At 44.1% G+C, this 15,694-nt stretch overlaps 1 non-coding gene across 1 annotated transcript; it reads right to left on the reverse strand.

The window, feature by feature from the left end:
- Window positions 1-8,354: 8,354 nt before the first annotated feature.
- Window positions 8,355-8,486, reverse strand: LOC132654432 (small nucleolar RNA SNORA17). Its single transcript, XR_009592082.1, has one exon. It is a non-coding gene; the product is annotated as a small nucleolar RNA SNORA17 (small nucleolar RNA).
- Window positions 8,487-15,694: the final 7,208 nt, after the last annotated feature.

A 15,694-nucleotide genomic window follows, 5' to 3' on the forward strand; every position in this document is an offset into this window, starting at 1 on the left:
AAAGCTCCTCTTGAATTTGACCTTAGGAGTTAGTCAAGGCTTCACACGAAGGAAGTGACATTTGAACTTGGCTTTGAAGGATTAGTAGAATTCTTCCAGTGGTGACGGAAGAATTGTCACTGGTAAAAAAGATAATTACTGGCAACATGCTCCCTCTTGTCTTCATGATATTTAGAAAAATTTAGACCTCAACTTGTATGTATTTATATATCATGTTTAAGGCTCCAAGTAAATATGATTAACTAGATATAACCCAACTTTATAAATCCTCTTTTTAATGTGTAAAGTAAATATTTTTAAGCGGGAGGCTTGATTTATTTACATTTTTAATTAAATGAAAATTACAGATAAAAGATGCTATACGAGTCATCTTCTTAGGAAAGAAAAATATTGCAATGTAATTAAAAGGAAGCCTCAAATTATAATTAGGTTTGAAATTTAATTATGACTAGAATACACCATCCTTATGCACACTGACACCTCATTGATATATAACCTTTAAAGTATATTTATTATATTTACTCCAAGATCTTAATCTGTGGTCTAAATAAAAATCTCAGGATCCTAAGAAGTATTAGAATTCATCACAATGTTTGCTTGTTTTTTTTTTTTTCTGGAAAAAATACTGCATTTTAAAGTCCTGTTTTGACAACGAATGAGTCTTCATAAAATGTCTATCTCGGAAGAGTGTGATCCTCTGTAGCAGCAGCATCTCGCTACGATGGCAGTGTCCTTTGTTAGGATGGTCATGCTTTGCTGTGTGACTCGTACTGAAAGAACTCTAGAACTCCAGCATAAATTTAAGGAGTACATGTACTCAGAAGCAAAATTCCTGTTATGCAATGTCAGAATTCTATCTACAAATGAGATAAAAAAAAAAAAAACAAAAAAAAACAAAAAACTTGGGATATGATGTGTATATCCTAAATTTATAAATAATTTTTAATGTGCAAAGTAAATATTTTTAAGATGGAGGCTTTATATATTTATATTTTTTAATTAAGTGAAAATGACAGGTTATATGTTTATATTTCTGTGAATATAGCTGCTCGGTGGAATCTACTCAGCAGTGAGCCCTGGGTAAGTATGTTGGCTATAATTAACTTCCTGTGGCATCAACTGACACTTCTTGCAGATTAGGAGACAATAACTTTCACGGTAAAAATGATTTAGCGGTAGTGTAGTGTACTCTACTAGAAAGGTTTTAAATAAGGATTCCCAATATGCAATTGCTATTAGCTTGATCTGTAAAGTATTGTGTGATTAAAACTATTTGAGGAATTGCTACTTTTGCTTATTTTGACATAGAATGCACTTGACATGAATAGTTTTCCCCTTCCTCTGTTGAAGTCTGAATTTGTAGTCTGGGGATTTTCACTTCAAAATATTTGTTTGTTAGGTACATAATTGAAATACAGATGTAAACGACTTATGGACCAAGCTTTCTCTAAATCTTAAATAGTGTGTGTAGGTTCTAATTTATTACAGTTATTGAGCGGATCGCTTCCGTGGCAATGCAAACAGAATACAAGCCTTCGTAAATTCAAGAAGAACAAAGTAACAAGGTCTGATGGTCTAAAATGAGCTCGTTTTCATCCCACTGAGTTTGAACTGGCGTCCCTCACTCAGCCCCTCCTAACCGAACCAATTTTCACCAGACAACTTCTCCTGGATGAACTGAATGTCTACAAATGGCCGGCCTCCGTGGTCCTCTGAACAGGCAAACCTCTCATTGAAGTCCTCATTGCTTTTGAAGGGACTTCAAAGGTCCATTGAAACCCAAAACTTTCCTTGAAGTTAAGTCAAGTTTTGCCTGTTTTAGGGCCTGCAGGATTTCATCCCGAAAAGCCTCGGTGGTTAACAAGGCCCCAACATGTTAGCCTGGCTGGATCGTCACAAGTGCGATTCGCTCTGACAATTTTGGCTCCGTCAGGGGGTTAAAGCATATTCAGCTGCAGAAATGATAAAAGGATTCCCCTACCTGGTTTCGGAACACAATGGCTGAAAGACCAGCAGGCATTTCCAAGCCTCTTTCAGTGCATATCCCAAACTGCTGCACCAGCTGGGTCTTCAGCTGGAACTGCCCCACTGTGGAAGCATTTGAATCACAGTCAAAGTCGCTGAGAGTGAAAATCCAGGTGGCTATGCAAATTGATCATTTCCTTAAAACCCTTAACCGGTAATTTGAGTCCCTCTGGGTGAGTCCTGATCCCAAGGACAGCTAACACCCATGTAGCATGTTTCAGTTCGTAGGATCACTTTTATGTACACCATCACAATTAGTTCAGTAAAATCCCAAGAGATGAAGAAATAAACGTTCAAAGAGAGTAGGTGGCTTTTTCAACATTACACAGGCTGTAAGTGGTGAGCTGGGATTTGAACCCCGGCACAGAGTCACAGTGGGCTTTCCATTCTCCTATGAGTAGCTGCAGTGTAGACAATTATTCATTCATAGATCTCAACCTATATGACGTGGGCTTCTTTGTCTTCCTCATTGGGGTTATTACGTTTGAAATACTACAGTTGGACTCTCTGCGGGGCTCGCTGCAGGGAAATGGAGTACAGAGCAGGTAGTGATGGATGTTTCCTCTGTTAAGGTTATGGCCAGCTACGGGAATGAGGCCTGTCATTTTCAGGATTTTATTCTCAGTATTTAATAAAAATATGTCTACTATAAAATATAAACAGACACACTAAGTAAATATCTTTGCTGTTTTGACTTTGTTATAACAAACTTGGACTTTATTTTCGTTTCTAAGCATTGTTAGTTTTATACCCTCGTATTACAGAAGAGATAGAAAGGGAAAACAGCACTCTAGGGATTTACCTTCTTCTCTGGGGAAGGTCTTAGACTCTTATTCGCATGCAAAGGTGTTGCATGCTTCTGGTTCACTCCCAGCCTTGACATGCACGTTAGCTGCTTTTCTGTGGCCGGTTAAACCACCAGGACCAGAGGCGGCTTATGGAAGGAAAGGTTTATTTTGGCTTATGGTTGTAGGGAGCAAGTCCTTAATGCTGAGGAGGGTGAGGTGACCAGCACAGGAAGCTGGAAGTTTACCATAAAGGGGCTGAGAGAAGAACTGGAAGGGACCATCCCCCAGCGAGGCTGAGCCTACTGGAGTTTCCACAAACTCTCCCAAACACTGGACCAACTGGGGGCCAAGTGCCCCAACACTCTGGTGACATTCCAAACAAGCATAATACGTATTTAACTTGGGGACTGAGTGTGAATGCCAACTTGGTAGCTAGTAGACCCGTGTTGGCTTTATGTGTCGCCTTGGTTGAATGCTAAGGACTCCCAGGTGGCTGATAAAACAGCTTTGGATGTATTTCTGAGATATTCGTGTCTGAAATGGTACGATGAGGACAGACACACCCTGTAACACAGGTGTGAACAGCCTGAGTCCACCAAGGTTCTGGACAGACCAAGAAGTCAGGGGTGGCGAGTTTATGATCTCGTTTTAGTGTATCTTCCTACTCTTCTCCTTTGTACTCTTTTCCTGAGCTGGGGGTTCTTGTGTTCCTCTCTGACGCAGTGGTGCTCTGCTTTTTGGTATCGTGGGCACAGAGGACTTACACCATTAATCACCCTATTGTTAGGCCTCTAGACTCAGGCTAAATTATCCCCCTAGCTTTTTGTTTCACTGTCTTAGAGATGGCAGATTATGGGGGCTGTTTGCTTCTGTGATGTGAGCATCCTCCCTTTTTCCCTTTTTCTGAGAGGTGATAGATTATCTATCTATCTATCTATCTATCTATCTATCTATCTATCTATCTATCTATCTATCTATCTATCTATCGGTGTGTCCTGTGTTCTGTGGATTTAAAAATCTCTAACCTGCAGATTTTGAGGAATGAGCTCATGTAAGTAAATCTCCCTAGTATATAATAAAAGCTGTAAAGCCACACCCTGCAAAAGTCATCTAATTTGACTATATTAGTTTAGATACTGTTTCACTCACCTTATTGGTTTTGGTCTTAGTGTTTTGTAAATCTCTCCCTCCCTCCCTCCCTCCCTTCCTCCCTCCTTCCCTCCCTCCCTCCAAAGACACATGGGGAAAGTAAGCTGTGCCTTTAAGGAGCGCCCTGCCTTCTGCCCTCCTCTTGCACCGCACCTGCCAGGAGGAGGCTCCTTGTGCATTCCCAGGCTGTGCAGACAGGTGGAACAGAATGCAGCCTTACCTGCAGTTTGGATCTGAGCTCAGGCAATCCCAGCAGAGGCCAGTGAATTCCTACAGAGTCCTGAAGAGTCCCAGCCAACAGGCAGACCTGTGCACGGGAAATAAATGTTGATGTTTATAAGACACTGAGGTTTGGGGTTTAGGGTTGTTGTGTCATAGCATCTCACAAAACTTGACAGTTTAACACATTAAAAAAATCACTGTTGGTTTAGTGAAACATTTGTGGAATGGATGCAGCAGGTAAGCTACCAGCCTAAGACTTCTGCAGAGGACGGCATTCAGATTCATTCTCTGAGAAGAAAAGTCACACCAGATGTTGAATGAATATTCACAAAAAAGGCTTAGATTTTATGGATTACCACATCAATAACCCCATTCACCTCTCCAGGAGAGATAAATAAAGTAACAGCTATCATTAGTTAAAGACAGAGAGATATATAAAGTAACACCTATCATTAGTTAAAGACAGTGTGCTGTGAGTTTGTCCTCCTCATTTGCTGGTATTCCAGGCTCAGTCATTTTGTGTCAGCATTTTTCCTTCCTTCCTTCCTTCCTTCCTTCCTTCCTTCCTTCCTTCCTTCCTTCCTTTCTTCCTTCCTTCCTTCCTTTCTTTCTTTTCTTACACAAGTAGACCTAATCCTTAGAGAAAGATTTTGTTTTCCATCATCCATGTTTGTGACAGTTGAAAATTTCTAGGATTTTTTGAGAATGGTTGGAAGATGAGTTTTCATATTTAGCACTTCGTCCCTGAAAAAAAAAAAGAGCCTTTGATTGGATTTCATTTTTCACACTTCAGCCTTCTTAACTGGAAAAGACCAATCTTAATTATTGAAAGGCATATCTCATTCTTCTCTAGTCTCAGGAAATGCAGTAATTCATTTTACAGAGCAAATATCATCTGGGGAATTAAAGGAGATTTATTTCTCTGTGGAACCCAGGAGGAGTTGAGCATAGGGTGATATACAGCAAGGATGAGTGTGTGTTGGTAATCTCTCATTGCTGAGCTGTCAGCTTGTGGAGGCCCCAGCTGAGGGGGTTCGGGTGCCTGAGAGAGGGCCACAGCACATCTCCTAGAACCATGGGCCTCCTCTCCAGGCAAAGTCTCGAGGACTTACTTTCAGACCTAAGCAGGAACCCTGTTGAATCTGGATGCAGCTGTCAGCTTGTGGGGTCCCCTCAATAGAGCCACTTGATAGTTATAAATTAATGGTTTCCCATCCAAGAACTAACGGGGTCTGACCCTGCTCAGCTTCCAAGGTCAGGCACGAGCTTTGGATTGTAGCACATTCATTGCCTCCTGGGTTTGGCTGCTGTGAACTGTTACTCTGAGCATTTTTGGCCCTGCTTCCTAATGAGAGTAAGTAGACATTTCTGTAAGGTGTATGCCCAAGGAGTAGAATTGCTGGTGGCAGTGTACATGTGAGGCAAATGGGGTATGCAGGAAGGCTTTCCAAACAGGTTTACCTCTTTGTGCTCCCTCCCGTGGTAAAAAATAATAGATAGATAAATAGATAGATAGATAGATAGATACATGAATAGATAGGTGATCAATAGATAGAAAGAAGATAGATACATAGACAGATACATAGATGAGAGATACATGGATAGATAGATGACAGACAGACAGACAGTCAGACAGAAAGCAAAGTGTGGCATGGACAGCGCACCAGCATGGCTGCTCACCACACTTTGCTCTTGAGGTGATATAGCCTGGTCTGGGTATGATTTTGATCTTCAAGCAATGGGCTGAGTCTGTGGGCAGCTGCCTAGACCTCTTTGTAAGTTAGGTTCATGGTCCTTAGACCCGTTGGTGGGTTTATCCTTCTACTCAGATCATTGTTCAATTCTGATTGTGAGGAGTGCCTCAAAGGAGGAATGCAGGGAGCTAAGAGGATGTGTTGTTGTCACCAGCTAGACTGTGGCACTGAGGAAAGATCACATGAATAATACTCAAAATGATACTAGAAGGACAGACAGGCAGGGCAGGGCTGAGGAAAGGAAGAATTGTCTGAACTGTCTGTGTGTGTAAGGAGGGGAGAGAATGAATACACATGAACATGAGTAAGAGTGTGACTCTCTGCTATCATTTTCCAAGGAGTCACATGGTTGGAGACAGTGCCTTACAACATGTTTCTTGTATCGTCTTCAAAACCCCCTTCCCCCAAACTTGAAGCAAAGAGATATTTATTCCACGAGCAGAAAAGAACTTTTGAGGAGGTTAAACATCGCTGGACAAGGTGTGAAGTGAAGCCAATAAGCGTTATGGTTAAGAGCCTGGAAAGGAATGTCCACAGGCCTGGCTCAAACCGGAGCTCCTACTTACAGCTGTGTGAGCTGGGCAAGGCACTCACTTCGCTTCTCCTGCCTCTCTCTTTTCACCTACAAGGCAAGAAAAATAGTGCGTATTCTCAAAGGCTACAGCAAGGATGAGTTAGAACCGTATGTGCCGACTTGCTCTGACTGCTCAGGCTGCAGCTGGACACAGATGGAAGCCAAGCAGGCTCTAGCCATGGCAGCTCTCCAGACAGAGTGAAGGGAGGTGTGGAAATGTCAAACAGTTGCCGATAATATTAAATCAGTGAGATTTATTCATGTCCACCAGCCCCTATGAGGAACAAGAGTCTGCTCTAGAACTCCTTTTCTTTAGGACTCATCTTTTAGGGGTGCTGCTGATGAAGTGCCGCCAAAGGCCTGCCTCGACAGCAGAGACACAGAGCTCTCCAGTTTTGGAGTCCAGAAGTCCACTGAAGGTGTCAACAGGGCCAGCTGGGTATGGGCCTCTGGGTCGGCAGTCCTGGCTTCTCCGTGGCTTCCGGCTTCAGCACCTCCGGCCCTGCCACCACTGCTTGCCCTATCTCTCCTCTCTCTGTCTCTGTTTCTGTCTGTTTGTCTCTCTCTTTTGGTAGCGGCACCTTTGAATGAGATCTACCCTAAGGACTTAGGATTTTTTTATTGGGTCTTTATGAATTTCAAATCATCACCCCAGTCCAATTTATCTCTTCTTCCTCTTACAGCCAAGGGAGTGGGGAAAACTCGTTTCGGAAGCTATAGTATGTCCCACAGTGCTCTTCCATGTTCACTTCTTTGCTTCCTAATGCTCATTGCAATGACTTATTGGTCTGGCATGAGGCCTCTGGCTTCTGCTCCTCTATTGTTACCGGACCCTCGCTGGGACTCCTCTCCAATATGCTGTTGTTGCCCTGTGTCATGAGATCCTGTAGTTTTGGGTCTGTAGAAGTGACCCCTCCATGTGCTCCAGAAGTTAATGTTGGGGTGAGCCAATTCAAAGCCCTAGATCTGGGCCTGAGAGATATCTGAGCTGGTTAGCCTGCCAGCTGTCCGGGTCTCATGCCTAGGGGCTGGATCACCAGCAACCCTGCCTCCTATCCCCAACCAGGGTCAGCCCTAACCTGCTGCCCTGGCAAGGTGCAGGGCTGGGAGTGCTGCAGCTGCTATGGGCAGGGTCAGCTCTTCTGCTGTCATGACCCCAGGGCCAACTCCCCCATGATTTTCAGGTGAGGGGTGGGGCCAGTTCTGCACAGTCCTTAGACATCAGTATGTCCCTGGGTGGCAGCCTAGACCAGGAGCATCCTGGCCCTTGGTGGTAACACACCCCTGCTTCTGCAGGGCCACAGACCAGGTGGTCCCTGCGGCAGCACAGCCAGGACCCCACCATCGTTCCTGGTGGCATCACGGGCTACCTACATCAGGCTGTTCCTCACTACCCTCGACTCTCCAGTTCTGCCTCTCTTCTCTGCCCACACCCTTCTCTTTCTCTTTCTCTTCCTTTTCTTTTCTTAGTGGTGTCTGGGGTCTCTGAGTGTCTGGGGCCATCTCAGGAGTGCTAGGCCCCACTGGTGCATTATGGAGCTGGGCAGGGGTCATCTTGGGCATGGTCTGCCTTCACCCCCAGGCCTGCAGACTGGGAGTCAACTAGCTCCTGTCTGGCCCCAAGGTGCCCATTTGTTGGCCATCTTGGGCTTGCTCCTTGCCCTGCCTGCCTGAGTGGCCCCTTGCAAGAGTTAATCTGTCTCAGGCTCACTCCTGCCTGGGGCCTTGGCCCCAGGTGGGGTTCTCCTAGTCTCTGGCTTGCTCCCCTCTCTGGGAGCCTGCTGGGGCCTGCCTGACACTGGACTGGTGGTTGTCTCAGGTTTTTTTTTTTTTTTCTTTAGGAATATTAGGCTACTAGTCATTCAGATGTTCACAGATCGGAACACTGAGTGTAGACTCGGCCTCTCTCCTCCCTGCTGCCAGCTGATGCACAAGTGACACAGTGGCCACACCCATAGTGCCCTTAGGGGCAGGGCTGAGGACCTCACTTTAATTTGACTAAATGTGTAAAAATCTGAACAGATAACATTTATAGGTCCCAGAGGGAGGACTTAGCCTTTGGGGGACACAGTTCTAGATGAGTGAATGGTTACAGGGGACCCTACTTACCAGTAGATTGGAGGATTTGTTGTGAAGATGTTGAGATTATAAGATTAATTTACCCCAATGAGAATATTTCCTAGACTACCTGTGACTTATAGTGTCAGTTATAAAAGTAGGGCCTGATAGAAAGATTTTTCTAAGTTCTGAGTCTTCTCTTTCCTTCCTTCCTTCCTTCCTTCCTTCCTTCCTTCCTTCCTTCCTTCCTTCCCTCCCTCCCTCCCTCCCTCCCTCCCTCCTTCCTTCCTTCTTTCTTTCCTTCCTTCCTTTTTCCTTTCTTTTTGCTCCCTTCGGTCCTTTCTTCTCTCTCTTTCTTTTTCCTTCTCTTCCTCATCTCTCTGTCTCTGTATGTCTGTGTCTGTGTTCATGTTGAAAAAAGTGTTTTCAGATCCTAGGTAAAAAAAGAAGGCAGAGGGATTGTGTACTTTGACTCTAGAACACATGTGTTGCCATGCAATAATTACATAAGAGTCCACAGGTTCAAAGTCTGTTGTCTGAAGCTGGGCATGTGCCTGACTGCTTGGCATGGTTTGGCCATGACCATCCATAGCTGAGGGCTAAGCGGCACCTCAGAACAAAGAGAGACTTGGGGCTAGCTGCCAGAAAAGATCTGTCTCAATGGTCCATGCTCCCCCTCCACTCTTCAAGACTGTTCTCAAGCAGTTTCAACTGTCCCCAAGCCAGGTCCTTCAGCCAATCAGAGAAATTTAGATTTAAGCTGCTGGTTGCTGACCTGCTATCTCTTCTCCTGGGTGCAGACATTTTACAGGCATGGGCATGCCAACTTCTTTTGGCAAGAGGTTTTGATCCGTGTTTTCTGAAAGGAAAATCGATGATGTCAGCGGTCGCAGGTTTTATCCCTTGGTGGAGATCTATCCAGGGGTCTTGAGCAAGATGTAAGCTTATGGGAAGGAAACTCTGCATATGCATCCTCAGGGGGAGATCTGTCACCTGGGAGAACTGAGCTTGGGCCCTGCTAGTCGACTTTCTTGTGGAAGCTTAAAATCTGAAGCTGACCCTAGCCTATCAGGTCTCATCAGGACTGGCTGCACTGTCTTCTTTTGTGGCCTGGTAAGGCTGCTCCCCCCTCAGGGGGAGGTGATCAAAGAGCAGGCCAATCAGTTCCTGCCAGAGACAGTCCCTGTCCCCATTACTATGGAGGCCACTTGGACACTGAGATGCCATGAGCTACCTCTGTGCAGGGGTTCCAGGCAATCTCCATGAGTGATCCTTGGCTGGAGTATCAGTCTCAGAAAAGACCCCTGTGCCCAGACTTTTTGCCCTCCTTGTGGAGCTTCTGTCCTCTCCAGGATCAGAGGGAAGGGGAGGAGGACCTCCCTTATCAGTGGACTGGGGGAGGGGCATGGGTGGGGAAGAGAGAGGGAAGGTGGGATTGGGAGGGGAGGGGAGAGAGTGCTACTGGGGGATACAAAGTAAACAAACTGTAATTAATAAAAATTAAAATAATTAAAAAAGTAAAAAAAATCTGAAGCTGAACTGTGGAAGGAATATAATGAAAGTTAATGGGAGGCTTAGAAGGGTCCTTTTGTTCCTTTACCTGGTAATGGGAAAAGAAGAAGGAGGAGAAAGAGGAGGAGGAGGAGGAGGAGGAGGAGATGGATTTGTTTAATATTCTAATGCTTTTAAAAAGCCAGATGAATAAAATCATGGGCTTCATGCCTGCAAACGAACACTTTCATTAACAGATCTGTGCCACCAGCTCCTGCTGCTGTTTTGTATTGTTGTTGATGGGTGTTAAAATTGTCGGTGTTTGTTTCTTTAGTGGTGTGGCAGTACTTCTGCGTTATAGCTGAGGAACTGAGGTTGAAGGAGGTTAACTGACGGCCTGTAGATAACACTGCAGGTAAGCGGCAGGATAGAGCCTGGAATGGGAGCTTGGTGTCCCGAGCTGGTGATCCAGGCTGTGAGGGTGCACCAGGCACTGTCCTGACAACTCGCTCTTAGCATCTGATAAGGTTCTGTATCTGCTAAGGAGTCGTGGCAATGCTATGAGGCTTAGGAAACAGGGTTAGACAGGGGTGAGAATAAAGATTCAGTCATCTTGGACAAGGCTTCTGAGTGGGTTTGTATGGATGAATGTGGAGACTGTAAAAATTATGACAATATGAAAAGGTTTTTGAATGAGGAATGGCCACTGATTAGTTGAAATTCAAATGCTCAATGAGTCCAAGGTGTTTCTGGGCAGGATTGCTTGTGCTGACATGTGTGGCTTCCTCAGTGCAGCCATAGTTCTGAGCAGAGAACAAGAATAGTCTCACTGCCCTGCTAATTTTGCTGCCCCAGACCCTCAGCTCGTACTTGAGACTATTGATGTCACAAATTACAGTGTTTTATTGTACACACAGTTTCTGCTCACATAGGAGCATAATGGTTTGGTTATAGAGAACAGAGGCTTTCAATATTTCCCTACCATCCTTCACCAGTACATAAGGGTTAAATTAATATACATTCGCATTGTATTGTGCTAAACAAACAAGCACAGCGATTCCATTAGTACAGTTTTGATTTTACCTATTACAACTGACAAATTATGTATATGCCAAGGAATTATTTTAAAATAAAATTATGTTTTTGTAAGGAAATGTTTGATTTTATACCCATCTTACCTGCTCATATGCCTGGAGACATGCACACATATTTCCAGAAAAGGATTGGGAATAGAAGAAATTTCCAGAAGCCCTGATCTCGGAAGCGCTTTGAGTTTAACCTCAGACACACAAACATCTCCAGCTTACAAAGGCCTGGCAAGGCTGTGTCCAAGACAGAAGCTGCTTGTACCTGCCTTGACAGCAGAGTCAGGCCATGCCAGGGCAAATGTCTGCATGACACAGAAGACGGCAGATTTCTGCTGCTTCACACGTGGGCCCAGGGCCACTCCTGCCTTTTCTGTCATGCTGAGAGGATACGGGGGACCCTGCGACATGCACTTACTGGGCCCAGTCCCCACAGAGCCCAGTTTGCCCCTCACTGAGGTCATGACCTGCTCTCCCACCCCTCCTGTCCGGCCAGCCCCTTTCCCCTTCACGGCTTCAGTGTTAACCATCCCACTGATAGCTGAACTCTGGGACGGAGAAGGAAGCGCTCTCTTTATTTAGCACTAGAAACATGCAATGGTCATGCAGTTACCCTCTGTTTTCCACACCTGCCTGCTACAGGGACACCAGAGAGCATGGTCTCCTGCCAACCTGTTTCTACCTCCCCTCCCCCACTGGTTTATGAGACATAAATTATCACGGTGTTGGTGTGGGCTGGTGCACACAGGCTTCTGAGTGAATGGGGTCCATGTTTGGAGGCATGGGGCTTGCTGGAGGCTTGTTTGGGCTTTGCTCTCTGTGGCATCTTAGCTCTTGTTAGAACTCTATGGAGATGTAGAGTCAGATAAGATTCCCAACTCCACGTATACATTTACTTTTACCACCATGACATGCCTGTCCCAGTGTGCCCTTTACGTTAGGGCCATGTTGTGTCTCCAACTTCAGAGCTTAGTGCTGTCAGTGGCTGTCCTTGGGATGACCTGTGTTCAGAATTATTTATCACAGAAAAGCCCAGGTCCTGCTAAATGGTCCAGTAGAGACTGGGCTTACATACAGGAAAGATACTGGAGCTAGCATACCTCTGTAACTCTGTTTGTGATGAGATGGGATGTCCCAGATCTTCAGATTGCTTGAGCTGTTTCTGGATATAGATAAGAAAACACAACTTGCCCAGTTAACTCCAAAGATAAGCAATCAATAGAGTTTGAAAAAATATAAGTTTGTTCCAAACATTACTTATACTAGGTAAACATTTTCTGTTAATCTGAAATTAAAATGTAGCAAGATGTCCTGTGATTTATATAAAGATTCCAGATTCATCTGGAATGACCCCCAGATGAGAAGACAGGCGGCTCTCTGATGTCAGTAAGAAACGTGACAGCAGAGGACAGACTGTTTAAAAATGATGGTTTTAAAAAGCTGCTGCAGCTATAAGAAAGAGAAGGAACAATTTTAACAGAATGTAGGAGCCCGGAATGCCCTTCTCTCCTCGCTCCTGCTCCGTCCTCTTTCTTCCTTTAACTAGTGAGTACTCCATGTATGTGGGTAGAACTTTGAAAAACTTCCTTCCCCAGCCCCCTCTTCCCTTCCCCCCTACTAAACTCTCTTCTTGAAATAGGTGGTTTTCACATAGAGGGATCCTGGTCAGTAGAAGAGGGACCATTTGCTCAACATCCTTTGATATTAAGGAACCAGCTGCTACAGTTGAAGCTGATAGAAGGACGGAACAGAAAGACAGAAGCTGAGATCTTGGCAAGAAACTAAAATACTTTACCTTCCAGACTTAAGAATCCTGTCAAATTCACAAATCCATAGTGTGTACTTGGCACAGGGTCCTTAACTTGCCAGCCTTTGGTACCTGAGAGAGGCATTCCTGTTGTCTTTCTGTTGTAGGGTAACTCCATGGAGTCCCTTTCTTATGTGTTTATGGATATATTTTAGGAAGCTTCTGCAGAAATAGGTTCCCATATGGCTTTTTCAAAGGTCTTAGGTGTTAGTTATCCCTTTCTGTGCTCTGCTCTGCTGTCCCATACCCACCCACCTCAACCCTTGCCATTCCTTTTCCTCTTTCACACCATCTTCATTTGACTCTTTACTCCTTACTGCTTTCCTGCCTTCTGTGTGTACTCCAATTTAGACACATATATCTAAAGATCCAAAGCTAGCACCCACATATGAGAGAGAACATGTGGTGTTTGTCTTTTTGGGTCTGGGTTACCTTATTTAGAATGACTCTTTTTTGCACCATCCATTCACCTACAGATTTCATAACGTTGCCTCTTTTGACAGCTGAATAATGTTCCATTACATACATGTACCACATTTTCCTTATCCGTTCTTCAGTTGGTGGTCACCTAGGCTGTTCCCATATCCTTGCTGTTGTGAATAGAGCAACATGGATGAGCAAGTATCTCTGTAGTAGGAATGGAGTCGTTTGGGAGCATGCCCAGGAGCGATAGCTGGATCATATGGTCCATCTATTTCTAGCTTCTGAGGAACCTCCACAGTGATTCACACTGGCTGCAGCCATTTCCACGCCCACTGACAGTGAACAAGTGTTCCTCTTTCCTCACTTCCACACCAGCGTTTGCTGTCAGTTTTTTTTTCCTTTTTGATTTTAGTCATTCCAACTTGGGTAAGATGAAATCTCAAAGTAGTTTAATTTGCATTTCCCTGATGTACCCATCTTTACCAGGATGCTAGACATTAAAAAAAAAAGTCATTTTTTTAATTGGGTTGTTTTCTTGGTGTTTAGTTTAGTGGGTTTTTTTCTTTAGTCTGTTTTCATTTTGTATATTTTAGACCCTTTGAGTGGCTGAATGCCTAAGACAATTGGAAAACAGATATTTACATTAAATTGATAACAGTAGCAAAATTAGAGTTATGGAGTATCAGTGGTAATTTTATGGCTGAGATTCCACACACACGAATTGCTGTTAAAGGTCACAGCAGTAGGGAGGTTGAGAACTGCTGCCTGCACAATAACTAGGTACATTGCTGGGCTAACTATTTCCCCGTTTTGCAGGCCGAGTCTTCACTCTATTGATGGTGATTTTAGATGTACAGAGGCTTTTTAATCTCACAAGATCCTGTTTGGTTATTGGTAATAACACCTGCTCTCCTGTGGTCCCACTCAGGAAGTCTTCCTGGGCTTCTAAGTTGATGCATATTCCCTTCCTTCTCTATAAAATCTCAGGTTTCAGGTCTTACGATGGGGTCCTTGGTCTGTCTGGAGTTGAGTTTTATTGAGGGTGAGAGATAAGGTCAAGTTTCCATCTTCTTTATGCAGCTATCCCGTGTGACCATTTGTTGAAGGTGCCATCATTTCTCCAGTATTTGTGGCCTCTGTCATAAATCTGGTGGTTGTAGCAGTGTGAGTTTATATGTGGGTCTTCAATTCTACTGCATTGATTAATGTGTCTGGTTTTCCTCTGGCACCATGCTGTTTTTATTACTATGACTCTGTAGTATAACTAAAAATCAGGGATGGTGATATTTTCAGTACTTTTTTGCTGTTCAGAATTGTTTTGAATATCCTGGGTCTTTTGTGTTTCCATGTAAATTTGAGATGCTCTTTTAAATTTCTGTAAAGAATTGCATTGGAAATTGAATTGGGATTGCATTGAATCTGTAGACTGGCTTCGTAGAATGGCCACTTAACAATATTTATACCTCTAGGAGCATGGGAGATCTTTTCATCTTCTAGCATCTTCTTCAGCTTTTTTTCCAGTTTCTTAAAAATTTCATTGTATGAATCTTTCATTTCCATGAGTAGGTTTAACCCAAGCTTCTTTTTTAGGCCATTGTGACTACCTTGTTTCCAGGAATTCTTGCTCAGTGCTTGTCACGGCTATATAGGAAGGTTATAGATTTTTTTTTATTCATTAATTTTGTATCTTGCTGTTTTACTGAATGTGTTTCAGCTGTAGGAGCTGGTGGAATCCTGGCCGCTGAGGTCCCATAGATCATAAACTATTGCCTTTGCCCTTCTTTACCCTCTAGGCCAGTGGTTCTTAACCGTCCTAATGCTGTGACCCCTTAATACAGTTCCTCATGGTGTGGTGACCCTGTACCGTGAAACCATTTGATTGTAATTTTATAACTGTAATTTTGCTACTGTCATGAACCATAATGTAAATATCTGATAAGCAGGATCCTCATATGCAAGCCCCAAAGGGATTGCAACCCACAGCTTGAGAATCACAGCTCCAGAACTTGCTGTTGAGACTATTTGCTGAAGATGTATTTGAGTCATAGGACCTGGACCAATTAAGCTAGTGACGACTTAGAAGGTTTATTTCTATGGTCACCCTTTATGATGTTGGAAGTTCCTAGGCATGCTGTCCTGGAGAGAAGTAACGAATAGCTGTACCCAGCTGAAGCCCAGCTGAGTGCTCAGCTCTGAATGGGACATCTACATCATATCCTCTACACTGAAGCCTTAAGGAAGGGTAGAAAGCCTATAAAGGGCCAGAGGCGGTGAACCTCTGTGGTGAAACAGTATTTGCTGGGTATGGTAGGGCCATT

This window comes from Meriones unguiculatus, chromosome 5 (genome assembly GCF_030254825.1).
Source record: "Meriones unguiculatus strain TT.TT164.6M chromosome 5, Bangor_MerUng_6.1, whole genome shotgun sequence".
In the NCBI taxonomy this organism is placed as follows: Eukaryota; Metazoa; Chordata; class Mammalia; order Rodentia; family Muridae; genus Meriones; species Meriones unguiculatus.